Source organism: Phacochoerus africanus, chromosome 7 (genome assembly GCF_016906955.1).
Source record: "Phacochoerus africanus isolate WHEZ1 chromosome 7, ROS_Pafr_v1, whole genome shotgun sequence".
NCBI lineage: Eukaryota > Metazoa > Chordata > Mammalia > Artiodactyla > Suidae > Phacochoerus > Phacochoerus africanus.
The window spans coordinates 8,352,475-8,369,931 of NC_062550.1; the positions used below are offsets into that span (position 1 = coordinate 8,352,475).

Below are 17,457 nucleotides of genomic sequence, written 5' to 3' on the forward strand. Positions count from 1 at the left end.
ATCCCCTGATGCCAGGCGCAGGAAACGAAGGCCAGTGACAGCCTTTCCCTCTCCTCTCATCTCCATTTGCTGTCCTGGCCTGTGACCATTTCCGGGGCATCTCTGTTTCCTGTTGATAAGGACTGACGATGTGCTCTCATCTCTAACTCGGGGCTCCGGGGACTGGAAAGATTGTTCGGGAAACACTGTCCCAAGGCAGCTATATTTAATCGGGCAGTGTTAATTAGACAGATGCCATTTCCTCTTTTGCACCTGAATTGTTTAAGAGAATTAGACAGCATTGGTCAGGGGGGAACTTGGCATCCTTTTATACGGCTCGAGAGTCGAAAGCATTCTGATTTCAGAGTTGGGAGACTCCGTTAGATTCCTTATTTCATCATGATGATGGAAGCTAACCACGTTTGGGAAATTTTCATTTTAATACCTCTGCATGGAGTTAAAATATGGGCCCCTCCTAGTAATACATGAGACCTGGGTACAGATAAATAAGTCGGCCTACAGATGAAATACAGCTGTGATTTTTAAGGCGACAGCGGGGCTGTGATAGAAAAAGCACAGAGCCCTGGTTTTCTTGGGGAGTAGCTGTGGGATCTTGTGCACGTAACTCAACCGCTTGGCGTCTCACCTTCCTCATTTGTAAAATGGGGACCATGCTACTCAAGGAATAAGGTTGTCAGATTACATGAAATAATGGATGTAAACTGTTGTGCAAGGTGAAGCCCAGTAGTTTTAGACGAATTTTATGGAATGAATTCATCCTCAAAAAAGGCAGCCAGGCCAGAAGCAGCAAACGTTTTCTTCTGTTTGTTCCCCACCTCCTACAAACTTTTCTCATGGAAATTTGATGCTTAGTCTCCCTGACCTTCAAGCTCTTTCGTTCTCTGCTATCAGGACACCATCTTAAAAGCTGTTGTTTGGCATCGATGTTTGGCAAAATTTGCCTAAGTCTGAACCCTCAAGCTTAGTAACCCTCAAGCAGAATGGACTTTTCGTGCCCAGTAAACCGGGACCATGATTGTCCTCTCGGGGCGTTTCTGCCTAAGTCATGAGGTTTAGGTAAAGAAGGAAGGTGGCTGCCGGTGGGAGGGTGCAGAATGCGGAGACCAGGGGATTAAGGCCGACTGCAGCAGTGGTGATAGCAAGACCCCGGTCCCTCCCATTCTCCACGTTTGCTCGCTATTCCAAAGGCCATTTGTAGAGATGAATATTACCCATCCAAAGATAGATATTAAGCAAAAAATATTTCAGAAGCCAAAGTAAAATGTCAGCGCTTACTGTCTGTGTCCTATGACCAGCCACGACTTCTTTCCAAACAACAGCAACGAAAATCTATATACTTTTGTGCACTTTTCTTCAAGATCTGGCTGCCTAAGGCCAATCCAATATTTTGTGACCTAGGATGACCCCCTCGACCGGAAGGAGTATTTTGCCCTCCTGAGTGAATGCTAAATGCCTGGGCTGATTTGATTCGCCCATTACTTGAACATGCAAAGCTTTCTCTAATTAAGGCTTTGCCTCCTGTGTGCAGGAAGCTGGGCTTTTGTGGGTCATCCGCATGGTATCAACAGCGGACACTGGTCACATCAGGAGATCAAGTGTCAGGTGAATGGTCCTGAAAACCAAGATTCCATTTCTATGCAAATTTACCTTAATAAGCAGGATGGAGACAAGAGGAGGGCAAATGCTAAACATATTAGAAAGTCACATACATTATAGATGAAAAAAAATATCCAAGGCATGCCCGAGAGATGACCTTGAGTTTGGAAAGATCTCTCCTACATCACATGTGATTCAGACCAGGCCTGGGTGCTCGATCCAAGCTGGCTGTAAGTGAGAAGGCTGAGGTGGAAGTAAAACAGCTTTTAGATGGTGGCACTTGTCTCTGCCTCCCCCCACCGGGAGGCAGGTGGTGTGACAAAGCCAACAGCAAAGGCACATCACAGAGCTCCCCGGCTCATAATATTAATCCCGGCTCAAAAAAACGCAATTAAACAGGCTCACTCTTCATGAGATCACTTTGAAAAAATTTGTTTGCGTCCCATTTCCATTTGCGAAATGAAATCTGTTCAGATGCTGTTTGGTAGGAGGGAGATGTTCAGGGTGGAGTGGGGGATGCTGTTTTCGTGCAGATCGCAGGGCTTTGCAAATTCTTCCCTTGAATTTACCACTTTCTGCTTCCCTAAGAGAAGAGAATGGTAGATGTGCCAGCCCCAGGGGCTGGGCTTCTGTTTGATCATAAAAACGCATGGACATTTATATCCTATTCCTCTATACCCATCAGTTTAAATTGTGAAAAGTTAAAAAAATTACCACCAGGGAAAAAGAAAACAGAATGAACACAGTTTATTCAGCACTAATCCATTTTGTTTTATCATTTCTGTACCTACCACCAATGCGTACTGCATCTGGAAAAGAAAGGAAATAAATGATGGAGATAAAAATATGGTAGCAATAATTCCAAGAGAAGAGAGAGCGAGAGGGAGCACAGCAGCCTCAAGAACTGGAGAATGTGGTGGTTCTTCTGGAGCTGCTTGCAGTTAGTGTTTTGGGCCTCAGGGGAAGATGAGGGCAGACATCTCTCCAAGAGCCCGACAGAGGGGTTAAATGTGCTTTCCCTTCCAGCGATCAGCTTTAAACACGGCTGCGATGCTACCTGCCATAGCGTGTGAATGAGAAGTGATAGCATCCAAGTTGCCAGCAGCCTCCCCTCCCTCACTCATTCCAGCCTTGTTGACGATGCCATTTGTCCAGGAAGCCTGCCTCTGAACCACGCAGGGCTCCTGCCCTAATGCTGGTTCTGCTTCTTACCAGAGACTCTGCATCTCTCTTCTGATCTACGAATGTCACAGAATACCGAGACACAGATCACCTCTGGACTCCATCACACAGGACCTCCCCAGCATGACTTTCTCTGCCCTTCATTTCCATCTAAGCTTCCAGTACCACAAAAACAAACAAACAAACAAACAAAAAACCAAAACAAGCCTGGAAAGATATTCAGGCTATATACCAGAAATGCTTATCTGCTTCTAAATATGTCACCACGGAGGATGAAAACAAAAGCGAGGAAACAGCTCTTTAAAACAGTCTCTTGGAGTTCCCTGGTGGCCTAGAGCTTAAGGACTTGACATCAGCACTGCTGTGGCTCTGGTTACTGCTGTGGCTCGGGTTCGATCCCTCGCCCAGGAACTTCTGCATGCTGTGGGTGTAACCAACAAAAATCAACCAATCAAAATAAAACAGCCTCCACTTGGAAGCCAGTTTCAGTGGATGTGTCCAGAAACACGTACCAGGCAAGAAACCTCTCCAATGATTTCAGCTCCTCCTAATTTGGCTATGAATAGTCAAGGTTTCCATTTTATGTGGCTCTTAAAAAGAGCGATTACGTAACACCACAAAACTGTTCCAAAATTCAGGCTCAGGACCCAGGGAAAGAGGGATCCAGGTCCCAAACTGAGTCTCAACAGCACTTCCTAGTTTGCTGGGGAGAGCCCTCATTTGAATATTACATGACTTGCCCCAGTTAATGTTGTCATGAGGTTAAGCTAATGTCTTGGGGAAAAAAAAGAGAAACATTGCTCTTTGTAAGTAGTTTTTGTAGCCAATTTATCAGGACATTGGCAACCTAATTAGGATTCATTTATTGATTGATAGAATAGTGAGGAATTTATATTTTAGGACTTTGGACTTTGGCTGCAGTGACCAAGAGGAGCTTAGCTAAAAATGTAAAAGTATCCTAGCTCTCTAAGTTAGCACAAGGCCAATAATTGCAATCCTCCCCCTTTCTATCAGGCAAAGCCCATCTTGGAGAGTGTGGGAAGGCAGCCGCTTCCTCCTTGAACCGTCAAGGTCAGGTCCATTACTTTTCCGAGGTGGGAAACCTTACACTGCCAGGAAAAAATGATTATAGCTAAGCCTCACTGTACACAATAGATATATTCTTGGAGAGTTATTATGAATAGTGTGTTTGTAAATGGAATCGTATTAACATGCATTATAGAGGCTCGTTCTACAAAGGAACCCCACGGTGAATCCCTTTACAAAATGAAAAGAAAATTTTGTTATGCAAATAGCTACCTTTTAATTTCTCTGTTTTAAAGGCTGGGGTTTTCGTTGCATGGAGTCTTAAAACAGGGCGCACCTGTGTACCCCTTCCACCACCTCACATCGTGGGTTAAATAAATATTAGTTTCCCCCTTTTCTTAACCCCCTGACGCTTTCTAAAAACCTCTTCTATTGCTATATAACATTCCACCTTGGATTGTAGACTGGGAGTCCTCCAACAGAATTTTTTGGTTCTGCAGGCCCTACCGTCTCTGCCATCACCACTCCTCTGCACTGTTTTCAGAAAGCAGCCCAAGAGAGACGGGTAAACAAACGAACAGGTGGAGCTGGGTTCCAATACAATTTTACTTATGCTCACTGAAGCTTGAATTTCATATAAAGTTTACATGCCACAGGATATTATTATTATGTTTTTCTTTCCTTATAGGGCCATACCTGTGGCATAAGGAAGTTTCTACGCTAGGGGTCGAATCAGAGCTGCAACTGCCGGCCTATGCCACAGCCACAGCAACATGGGATCCCAGCTGCTTCTGCTACCTATGTTGCAGCTCGAGGCAATGCCAGATCCTTAACCCACTGAGCGAGGCCGGGGATGGAACCTGCATCCTCATGGATACTAGTCAGGTTCTTAACCCACTGAACCACAACGGGAATTCCCTATTATTACTTTGTCAACCATTCAAAAAAATAAAAACCATCTTAGCATGTGGCCCCAAATATGTGATAAATCAAATTCGACCTACTGGCTGTAGTTTACAGACCAGTGGCATGGACGTTTTTTATCTATATCCCATCTCCCCTAATAGTCCGTGAACTTCCTGAGGACTTAGGAGTAGATGGACCTGGATTTGATCTGAAGACGTGCCATTTACTCCCCCAGTGTCCTGTTTCTTCATCCGTAACCTGGGAGTCGCCACACTTACTTCAAGGGGGTGTTGTGTGTGTAGAACGAACCCAGCGCGCAGTAGGCATCCAGTAAATGGTAGTAGCAATTGTTATTTCCCCTCAGATGCCTGACAGTACATAGCCAGTGCTTAGCAGGCACCTGGCAAATGCTGGTGGAGCGAATGGAAACATGATGAACGACCTGCCATCAGAGTTACAACCATAATTGATTTCCTCAGGGAAGGGGCAGCAGGCAGAAGGGCTCATTTACAAGGATCAATTAATTTCCCATTCAAAGGTGCCCTGACTTCTCGGCAAACTCAGCCAGAGATAATGAAACCCACACCCACACCTTAAGGTCTGATGTCTTTAATCCAATAGAGGGCAATGGTGCGCCCCGAATCGTGGATTCCATCTCATCACTTTTCCATGCATCTCCAGGCCCCACAACGTTTCTCTAGACAGTTTAGCGACTGTCCTTGTCTCTGGTGCATTTGAAGGCATATAAACGTCAACATTTCAAAGAGCCTAAAGCCCATAAAATACAGAATTGCTTAGATGGAAAAGAACTGGAAGATATCCGCTCTTACATGCTTTCAGATGCTCACACTCTCTCTGAGCTCCCGGGAAAGGTGGGTCCTCTTTCATCTCAAGGTGCTTCTGAATCTAGGTTTAAAATTGATGTGGAAACCCCTACTGTGTGTTTTTCTTTTATCTGAACCTTACCACTGTGGTCAGGGCCTTTTTGCCTTAATTTATCGCCCCTTACTGGGCTTTGGAGACAGGAGCAGGACACTGAGAAAGGTCATAGATGGCCCTTCTTGAAAACTGGTAAGCAGAGAATGGACAACTATCTATAACTCACCTGTTAAATATTCCAGAGACCCAAACCAATCTATTCTGGAAAAGAAAGTTTAAAAAAAAAAAAAGAAAGAAAGAAAGAAAAGAAAAAAATGAAAAAGAAAAAGGATGAGCATGGCCAGGAGTTCAAGGACTGGCCTTTCCTTACTTTGGGCTCTCAAATGACAACATTTTTGCTCTATTCCAAACCAGCAGAATCCCCGCTTACAGGCAACCTCCTAAGCCGCTGGCCATGTTGGAAATGTTACCTTCTCGCTGAACATGTAACAAGGCTCACAGATTCCTTTATTGTGCCTGCTCTGGAATTACTTCTAAGTCGTCCCCTGGAGCCCTTAAAGTAGAGCACTCAAACCCTATGCCAGTAAGAGCCTCCTTCTGTTTTCTCTGGAGACTTGGGTCTGCCGCCAGGTGTGGAGGGTGAATGAGAGTTGGAATCATGGCAGCTACCACTAAGCTGGCGGACAGCCATGAACTTGGGAGTGGCTACCAGGGGCTTCTGCTTTAAAAGATTCATGAGCAACAGTTCCTATGCTTATCTGCGTCTCCCAAGTCAGAGATGTGGGACCATTTCTTTTTGGGTTTAGGACCTCAGGAGCTTTCTCAGGAGGACCTGGCCTGTTTTCACAGGTGCTTTCTCATCGGGATACGAAAACATTTCTGATTTTTCCTGCAACCAGAGTAAGCAAAGATGAGCAACGTGTACCCCAGCAAACCACCTCTGACTAGGTGGCTGAGGTTTTATTTCCCTCTAAAGGCCTCCACCCTAAATGATTTTGCGCACATGGGACATTCTTATTTTCCTCTTGTCCCTGAGTGACTCATTATTTCCCCTTCCTGAGGCCCAGGAAAGCATAAATCCCCTGGTATGACCAGGAAGGTTGAACACATGGAACCGAGGGGGCCCTCTGAAGCTTGTCGGAGGACGATAATTCCTCCGTGGCTGGTCTGCTGATGCCAATCCTGGTGGCCACGAGGAGGTGGCTTGTGAATAGAAGCAGTCCAGGAGCACTGCATCCTTGCACAGGGCCCCCCCCCCAACCCCCATGCCGAACTCACCCTCAGGCTGCTTGACCAGGGAAAGTGGCAACAGCGCGGCCTCTGATGCCGGGTCGCTGATGAGCAACGGCCCCGGAGTAGGTTAGGAAACGTGGGCCGGGGAGGCGTGCAGCGCCCTCTCCCAGTCTGCGTTGAGCCTCAGACTCAGCCCAGAACCATCCACCGCCAGGCTGGCTGTGCCCACACGGCCCTCCCAATGAAGGCTCCCCCAGGGGTGCCCCTGCAGACCCTTGGCAGCTTCTAGGTTCAGCCCAGCCGGGGGTCTCCAGCCCCACCTGAACTCTTTGGCTTTGCCCTGAGTCTTTTTTTCCTAGTTTCCTAATGGGAACCAAATCTCCAGCTAGAAGGCACTTGATTTCCAGCTTTGGAAGCCAAAGAAATATATTTCAAAACTAACAGACAAACTTTGCACAGCTAGAGAGTTCCTCTAAGTCCCTGATATCCTTATTTAATCAAATTGCTCTTCTGCCAGTCCCTGTCTGTCACTGCGGATTAGGGAGATTTCACTGGTCTCAAGGATGCTTTCTCTTTTTAATTAGCTCCTCTTTCCTGCTTAAGGGTTTTTTTGGGGGGGTCAGGGGAGAGGGAAGTAGAGGGATACAAATCAGGAGATGGTCCCTGTGTGGGTCCCTGCCCTCCCCTGCCTTGTAAATAGAACAATGCCAACATGAAGGGTCATTCCTTCTTCTGATTATTTATTACCCTTCTCTCCTTTCATCAACATCCGTCTGACTCATAAAACAGAACTCTTTTTTTAAGTTCAAAGCACATCATAGAAAATCTCATTTGCCTTCAAACTTTTTTTGGGGGTCCTTTTAGGGCCGCACCCTTGGCATGTTTCTCAGGCTGGGCGTCGAATCCGAGCTACAGCTGCCCGCCTACACCACAGCCACAGCAACGCTGGATTCTGAACCCACTGAGTGAGACCAGGGATCGAACCCATGTCCTCATGGATACTAGTCAGGCTCATAACCTGCTGAACCACAACGGAAACTCCTATCTTTAAACTTTTCGTAAGAAAAATACCCGTTTCTTTAGGTGTAATGTACATGTTCTCTCAAACACAAATTCTATTCTTTTTTTTTTTTTTTTTTTTAAACTTGCTTCTCTGCAAGGTGAGGCTGCCAGCAACAGTGACCTGGTTTCAAATCTCAGGTCTGTTGCTTATTTGGTAGCAGGGGAAATAGTTTCTCTGTGCCTCGGTTTCTTCATCAAGGCTTGAGATAATAACCCTCACCCCACAGCGTTTCAGGAAGAGGATGTGGAAGGCATGGCTGGTCGTTGGGGTTCGACAGTTTAGTTTGTCTTTCTCCAGAGCATGTGTGCCTCTCTGCTCTCTACCACGCTTGCTCGTCGAGATGAAACTTTCAAAGCTCTTTTGAAAAGCTGTGTTGAGTCCAAGCACATACTCCTTTTCTGCCTTTCAAGGCCTCGTGTTCCCCCCTTACCCTGGGCAGGTGTAGCTTCGCCCTAGTTCCTATGGCGCCCTGGCTGCTCTGTCATCAGAAGGAACGACACACTGTAATCAAGACTGTCCAGTAAGTCAAGAGAAAGGAGAGCACTGACCCAAGGGAAGTGGGGCAATGAAAGGTTGAGAAACAAAAAACTGATTTGGCTTCTCAAGCTTGCCATGGGCCCAGAGCTCAGCTGCTGCATGGCTGCCTTTAAACTGGAAGCCCCCGGACAGCCACACAGGGGGCGTGTTCAGAACACACATCACAAAGGTCTAGAAACAAGAACCACCCAAGCCGAAGTTCCATTTATCTGTATGGTCTGTCACGTGCCAAGGGCTTCACGAAGGCCACCCTTTGCAACAGGCCTGATTATTATTCCTTCAAAAAATCTTTTGGGCATTCCCATTGTGGCATGGCGGGTTACAAACCCGACTAGTGTCTTTGAGGGTGTGGGTTCCATCCCTGGCCTCGCTCAGTGGGTTAAGGATCCTGCATTGCTGTGAGCTGTGGTGTAGGTCACAGATGTGGCTCAGATCTGGTGTTGCTGCGGCTGTGGTGTAGGCCGGTGGCTACAGCTCCAATTGGACCCCTAGCCTGGGAACTTCCGTATGTCACAGGTGTGGCCCTAAAAAAAAAAAAAATTTTTTTTTTTTCATTTTTTGGCTGTACCCATGGCATGCAGAAGTTCCCGGGCCAGGGATCGAACCTGAGCCACAGCGATGACAATGCTGGATCCTTAACCTGCTGCATCACCAAGGAACTCCACATTATTATTATTCTTGTCATACACCTTTTACGAATGAGAAAATGAGTCGAGAGATTAGAGTCCATGTCTGGAGGCTCCTAGGGCTATGCTCTCTCTTCTGCACCCTGCTGTCCTTGCCATCCTAGCAAAATAATGAAAGTCCTGCCCTAGATCAGGATAATTGCTCACTAGTTCAGGACCCCCTGAAGCTTCCTGGGCCTCTGGCCATCAGCCAAGGAACTGATGGGAATAATTCTCACATACCTGTAAAAATTCAAGCCCATTGCTCCTTGGTCAAAGAGGCAAAGACTGCAAGAAACCTGGCTGACCTCAGAGTAAGCAGTTGTGTGCTTTATGAGGCAGTTGCAGAATGGAAACAATCTCAGTTAATAAACTTAACAAGCAGCTGTTCTCTTTTCCTTTCTTTTCTCTTTCTCTCCCTCTCTCTTTTGGTGTCACTGTTTTCTTCTTTTTTTTTTAAGTCTTTTTCTTTTTCTTTTTGGCTGTGCCTGAGGCATGTGGAGGTTCCCAGGCCAGGGATTGACCCCACGCCACAGCAGTGACCACGCTGGATCCTTAACCCACTGCGCCACAGAACAACTCCACGGTGTCACGATTTTCAAAACTTTCCCACCGCCCACTTTCCCCACAATGTGTTCTGCTTCCCCCACTACCCCCACCCCTTTTTTGGCTGGGCCTTTGGCATGCAGAATTTCCCTGGGCCAGGGATTGAACCCTTGCCACAGCAGTGACAATGCCGGATCCTTAACATGCTGTACCACCAGGGAACTCCCACGTGTTCTGCTTCTTTCAACTTCTTTTTCTTTCCTTCAAAACTTGAGTAACTTACCATAAATCTAGTTAGAAAAAAGTGCATCTAAAACGTTCCTATTTTAATATCTTCTGCACTTTTCTTATTTAAATAGCTCCATGAAAATATCAGTCCAAAACAACCACAAAAATGAAACAGAAAGGCCCACTGTGCTGCAAATGTTTCCTCTAGCCCCAGTCTGCTGTCAGACTCAGGTATCGCTTGCCACTTCCTGGTTTTATCCCAGTTGTTTCCTAAAGCATAACAGTTGTCTACAGAAACACCATGTATCCTGCTGGCAAAACCCAGCCAGGAAAGAAGCATTAGAAATACTCGCCAAGAATCAGAAAGTATTTAATGAGCCCTGTAAGAAGGGCGGGAGGGGTGTGGACGTGAGTGAAGGGCGAGGAAGAGACAGACAGACAGACATTTTGCAAATCTCCAGGCTCCAATTTTTTTTCCTTCCCTATTTTCTATTCACCTCACGGTTTCCCCTCGACTATATTTCGGGGATTTTATGGTGCCTTCCTGGTCTCTTTTCCTTTTCTTCCCTTCTGTTTGCTGCCTGTTTGTTTTTATGGATTTGGGCTCTGGGAGCTTAGCTCATTTATCACACGTTTGAAAGCCTCCGTCTTCTGGCTTTGTCGTCACCAGGGCTGTAACATCATCCACAAACACTGCGAATGTTCTGTGTCCCCTCTCCATCTGTGCTCTGTGCCACCTTAACTTTACCAAAGCACGAAAGGGTAGAGTGGATGACCGCCTGACCGCAGCTACTTTAATCTTCCTGTCACTTTTACTTAGATGCACAAGCCCCCATTTATTTTTGGAATGCGGGTCATTTTTTTTTTTTTTTTTCAGTTCCCTGGTTTCCAAAGCTTGTAAAAATGGACATTAACCCATATGACAGCTTACCTTCCTTCATTTGATAAGTCTATCCCTGAGAGTCAGAGGTAATTACATTTTTATTGATCAAGTCATCCCATAGAGGTACTAAAAGGCTGCCAATAGAAGGGGGGGATATTGTGACTACTTCTACCAAATGAAGAGCTATAATATTCTTACTTTTTGAAGTCAAGGTTTTAATTCCAGTTTGCTTGAATGAAGGGATACTTGTATGGGCTTTGTTTAAAATAGTTCTCTCTCTCTTTTTCCTTTTTATGGCTGCACCTGCTTCGTATGGAAGTTCTCAGGCTAGGGGTTGAACTGGAGCTGCAGCGGCAGCCTACAGCCACAGCAACGCAGGATCCGAATCGCATCTGTGGCAATGCCAGATCCTTAACCCGTTGAGCGAGACCAGGGATCACCCCTATATCCTCAGAGTTCCCATTGTGGGGCAATGGGACTGGCTGTGTCTTGGGAGCACTAAGATGCAGGTTCTATATCCGGCCTGGCGTGGTGGGTTAAAGGATCTGGCATTTCTGCAGTTGCTACTTAGTGGCAACCGTGGCTCGGATCTGATCCTTGGCTGGGGAATACCATACGCCTCAGGGGAGCCAAAAAAGGAAAAAACAACCCCACCCCTGCATCCTCATAGACACTATGTTGGATTCTTAACCCACCGAGCCACAGCAGGAACTCCAAAATAGTTCTGTTTTTAATTGCCAGTTTCGATCAAGTAGGGCCATAAATCTCGGATTCTCAAAGTTGAAGGTGCTCCAGGAAGTTGGTCTGGTCTTTCCCTAATTTATTGAGATGACAGAGAATGGGCTTGGGGGCGAGGGGAGACTTGGAAGGCATAGACGAAAAGCGTGGTGAATTGGTTCTATGGAACCAAAATGCCTCACTATAATTTTCAGTCTGAATTTTGCTCTAAGAAGAGAAAAAACTGAATACAAGATGACGCTCACCAGTCCCCCATTCTTGTGTCTAAGCTTTCATGTCTATCCTCCCAACGGCCGCCTCCCCCAGGGAGTCCTCCTTCATCCTGACTCCCTGCTCTCCTGGCCACTTTCCTCAGGTCACATTGGAGTTTTTCAGTGTTCTCCTCAAAGAGAGTTACTTAGACTTGAACCCAGGCATGAAGATGTGGTTTGAGTTGGACCAAGGAGTGGAGGACTATTTCATTACTTTCAGGAGATGTTTATAATCATTTCAGTTGGCTGTTAGGGCGTCAACAATAGCCACTATGACAAAAGCCTGAAGAGGGATCCAGCCAGGCCTCTCCACTAATGCAGGGGATTTTTTTTTTTTTTTTTTTGGAATCAGCACGTGAGGTTTGAGTTTAATTTTTCTGACTTTTCTCTTATTTTTGTTCTCCCTCAGTGTCAGGTCTTCAGTTCATCACAATTCATCTGGGCACCGATTTGTAATCTTCCCCTCTGATTACCTCTTCCAACTCTCGTTTTCCTAAGTAAACTTAGCATCTTTTTGGACTTTATTCCATAATAAATGGAACATGGGCTTGGGAGTCGAGCAAAGTTGGATTCGAATCCTGGCTCTTTCCTTTAGCAGTTGTGTGCTCATAAGCAAATTGGTGACCTCTGAACTCCGTTTCCTAACCTAAAAGCTCCCTCCAGGCGGACATTGACATATTTATCAATAGTCTTTGCGTAGCAACTTCAAACCCACCAGATTCAGTAGTTATCAGTCAACCTGTCTTTCTTCATTCCGTTCTCTAGGGTAACATGAAAAAACGCAACCAAATGCCTTGCAGATAGCAAACTGTGCTGTACCTGTGGCCCTTTTCAACCCTCAGGAAAAGAAAATAAATCACAACAGGCTCAGCTCTACTTTGAGGCACACACTTGGGTAAATGCAAAGTGGAAAAAATGCATCTCCTCATTCACTTTCCATCGTTTGTGTTTTCTGTTCCCTGCTCCTTTTCCTCTTTTCCAGTCTGTCGCGTTTCCTTTCTGCTATGTCGTTTCAATAGTCTGCTGTCACATTCACTATCCTGCCCCCACTCTCCCTCCACCCTATGCCGCCTGCTTGATGGAAGATAGACTCCTGTGTGTTGAAGTTTTCTGACACACATACTTTCTGAGGGTCACTTTTCAACTCAGAATTTGTTAATGTCATGTTGTCACACTGCCTCCCAGATCCACTCAAGACTCTTTGTCGTCATTTCAGGCCTTCAGCAATCTCTCCCCAACCTGTCTCTCTAAATTGACTTCAGAGTACCACTTACCCGATGCAAACATGGTTTCATAATGGCTCCTCAGTGCTCACTAAGCATCCCATCTGCATCTTTGCCTCTGCACAAGTTGCCCTTCTGTCATCTAACCCAGGCTGCTGTGTACAGCTGTGCAGGTTGTCCACTGTGCAAGGTCCCTGGGCTGAAGCTTCAGTGGTACTCTTCTAATCAAGCTGCCAGTCCTGGTGTAGGGCTGCATCTGCCTAAAGGCAGGTGCATGCTTTTCTTTTCTTTTTTTTCTTTTTTTTTTTTTGGCCACCCTGTGGCATCTGGAAGTTCCCTGGCCAGGGATCAGATCCCAGCCGCAGGTGCAACATATGTCGCAGCTGTGGCAATGCCGGATCCTTTAACCCACTGCTCCAGGCTGGGTATTGAACCTTCGCCAATCCTGTAGTGCTGATCATGTTGTGCCACAGTGAGAATGTTGGAGCACACTTTTCTAACTTAAATAAAGACACCTGGTCTGACCTGAACTGCTCCTTCAGGAGTTCCTGCTGTGGTGCAACGGGATTAGCAGCGCTAGGACACAGGTTCTGAAACAAGAGTTAAAGATCCAGTGTTGTTGCACCACAGGTGGCAATTGCAGCTTGGATCTGATCCCTGGTCTGGGATCTCCATATGATGCAGGGCGGCCCAAAAGAAAAAAAAAACAAAAAAAGAATGAATTACTCCTTCAAAGCCTCATTTGGGGCCACTCTCTCTTACTCTCCTGGGGGACTCATGTATCTACCCCTTGTTTGCTACTGTCACCATGTCAAGAGGGGCAAACACATGGGCTTTGGAGCCAGACTGCCAGAGTTCAAATCTTGGCTCTCCCACTAGCCATCTGGATGACCCTGAGCAAGTTATTTAATTTCTCGAAGTGTTGGTTTCCTTTAAAATAGGAATAATGTTTTTTTTTTAATTCAGGAATAATAATATAGTGCCTGCCTCGTAGTATGCTTGTGCAAAACATGCAAAACATCCCCCATGTGCCAGCATGAGGCCTGGTACACAGTAGGTGCACTTAATAGTTAATGAGCTTTTGAGACTTTCTACAGATTCCTTGATGATTGAGGCAGGTTGTGATTCATAAGAAGCGTGAACGAGGAAGTGTATGCCTCTCTAAGTAGGGGTCTAGATAAAACACAGAAGGCCTGGTTCAATCTGTATTTCAGATAAACAACAAATAGTTTTAAGCATAAGTATATCCTAAATGTTTACATGTCCCACAGAGCTCTCAAGGAGGGAGATTGGCTCATTGCCCAGAATGAAGGGAGAGGATCATTTGATCTTGTCACCCTCTCATTTCCATTCTTTCTGCTGTCCCCACCCTCGCACAAGATCTCACACGAGATCTTTCACGTATAAGTTGAGGAAGGGATTATCCTGTTGGATGAGACCCGAGGCCTTTCATTATTCTTGTGAAGCTTGCGGTTTGTGAGTAGAAGTACATATTTTCTCATTCATACAGCCAGTGAGCCACAAAATGTCATACTTCCTGCTTTCCCCCCCTTTCTGGTGTTATTTGCTACTTTTAATATTGTGTGGATCAAAAGATATGCTTTTACCATTATGCGTTCTGGAATACTCTGCGTTTTGATAAGCGAGTGTTCTGTTTTTATAAGTGAATTTTCTTATAATTCAGATTTGTGGGAAAGCCAGAATCCTTTAAACCTTCTTATGCATTCAGATATTTCTCTTGTGATTATTCTGGCATTTCACATCGTTATTCTCAAATTCACTACCTGCTTTCTCATATCTATAACGTGTCAAAGTTTTCCATGCTTGGCATTTGTGCCACAGTAAAAAATAATTCCTGGGCATCAGCCCCAGTGAATTATTAGTAGTCTCATCATGCAGTTGCCAGGTTGGCATTTACTTGTATCACCCATGTAGCTGGTCCTGATGACAAATAATCTTTGAATAGGTTGCTGATACTTCATTCTTTCTTTATATGATTTGAGCTGTCCTAGAGCCTTGACTCTTCCTAGAATCACCATAAAGAAGTAACTAAACCACCAATAGTACCAAGTGTGGGTTTTTTTTTTTTTTTTTGGCCATGCCTGAGGCATCCGGAAGTTCTTGGCCCAGGGATGGAACCTGCGCCCCAGCAGTGACAACACTGGGTCCTTAACCGCTAGGCCACCAGGGAACTCTTTTCATGACCTTCTCTTTTTTTTCTAGTCTTTCCTAGAAAATCCTCCATTACTGACTTCTTGCCCAGATTCTTTTCTCTCTCTCCACACTCTGTCTGGCTGTCCAAGGAGCGGCAGTCTCTCCTCGAGCTAATCCTCAGATTTTCTGCAGCTTGACCTCACGGGCTCTCAGTCTCCTTATTTCCCTCAGGAGTATCTCCTATACTTTAAGCATTCACTCAACAAATGGAGTCCCCCTTTGCACCAGGCACTGTGCTCAGCTTAGAGATCCAGAGGGGGCTGGGGAGCCCATCCTAGAGCTCAGAGGGCTCAGAGCCTTGTTGGACAGAGGGACACATTGACCAAACAAGGGATTGAGGTGTGATAATGGAGCCAAACCTCAAGTGGTTGAGGAGCCCAAAGCAGTGGCTCCCAATGGGGGGGTATGGGTACAGGCACAGGACGACTGGGGAAGCATCTCGAAAAGGTGACAATTAAACTGAGCCTTGGGAGCAAGTAGAAAGCATGCACATCACAGATAGAGAGAGTGTGCCAGTGGGATCTGGGGAGCCCAGCTGGTTCATCATGGCCACCGTGGGTTCGCCACACTGAGGGGGCTGGTGTTCTGGGTGGGGACAGGTCACGGAGGGCCTTGCATAACACACCAAGGACATTGGACTTTATCCCAAGGGCAATGGGGACTCACTAAACATTTTGATAACATTTGCATTCCGAAATATTTAATCTGGTGGCAGGTTGAAGGATTGGAGGGCAGAGAGAACTGGAGATGGAGAAACTCTGGCAATAGTCTTGGCATGAAATGATCAGGGCCTGAAATATGACAGGGAGAGGACGTGCTCTTTCTCTTTGCACATGCTTTGCACATGCTTTTAGCTCCATAGTAAGGGCTGGCCGTGTATCAGCTCACTTAACCTTTGTAAGAACGTGAAGAGTAAGAACTACAGTTATATCCATCGGACGGATAAGAAAATTGAGGCTCACAAAGGTTAAATAATTGCCCAGATTCACATGTATCAAAAAATGGCCCAAATTTACATGTATCATTCAAATTCAGCCTATGTGCTTCACCAATATTGTCCTTTATCTTAACTCAAGAAAATCACTGTGACTTTGTGACCAATTAGGAGTGGCTAAAAGGCAGAGAAGGGCCTAGAGCAGCACCGTCCAATCAAACTCTAGTGCAGATCACACATGCAAGCCACATGTATAATTTAAAATATTCTAGTAGCACATTAAAAAAGTAAAGGAAATTATTTTTATTTTTATTTTTTTGCTTTTGTTCCCAGGGTAGGGGTCAAATCGGCACTGCAGCTGTCGGCCACAGCCACGGCAACTCAGGATCCCAGCTGTGTCTGTGACCTACACCACAGCTCACAGCAATGCCAGGTCCTTAACCCACTGAGGCCAGGGATCAAATCCAAATCCTCAGGGACACTAGTCAGGTTCATAACCCACTAATGCACAATGGGAGCTCCCAAATTATTTTTAATCATTTGTTTTATTTAACCCTATATATCTAAATATGAAATTGCAATATGCAATCAGTATAATTTTTTTTTTTTTTTTCAGGGCCACACCTGTGACATACGGAAGTTCCCAGGCTAGGGGTCCAATTGGAGCTGTAGCCACCGGCCTACACCACAGCCGCAGCAACACCAGATCTGAGCCACATCTGTGACCTACACCACAGCTCACAGCAATGCAGGATCCTTAACCCACTGAGCAAGGTTTTATGTACTCTTTTTCTTCGCCCTGAATCTGGTGTGTGTTTTACACTTACAGCACGTCTTCACTTGGACCAGCCATAGGTGGAGTACTTAAGAGCACATGTGCCTAGTGGTTACAATACTGGGCAGGAGTTCCCATCACGGCGAAGTGGAAACGAATCCAACTAGGAACCATGAGGTTGCGGGTTCGACCCCTGGCCTCGCTCCGTGGGTTAAGGATCTGGTGTTGCCATGAGCTGTGGTGTAGGTCACAGACATGGCTCGGATTTGGCATTGCTGTGGCTGTTGCAACAGCAACATTTAGACCCCTAGCCTGGAACCTCCATATGCCACGGGTGGGGCCCTAAAAAGGCAAACAACAACAACAACAACAAAAAAATACTGGGCAGTGTGGGTCTAGAATGGCTCCTGACTTTCTGCCGTGGGCGGTATGGTAGATGGTGACAACATTTGGGGGGAATAACATCTAGGTAGAGATTCTGAGCCAGGGGTTGACTATGCAGGTGTGGATCTCAGGAAAAAGGTCTGAGTGGATGTATAAATTTGGGAGCTATTCTCATCAAGATGGTTGTTAACACC

The 17,457-nt window shown here is 45.9% G+C and overlaps 1 protein-coding gene across 2 annotated transcripts in view; it reads right to left on the reverse strand.

The window, feature by feature from the left end:
• Positions 1-17,457, reverse strand: part of GRAP2 (GRB2 related adaptor protein 2) — a 69,019-nt gene that overhangs the window by 20,593 nt on the left and 30,969 nt on the right. The window lies entirely within an intron of this gene.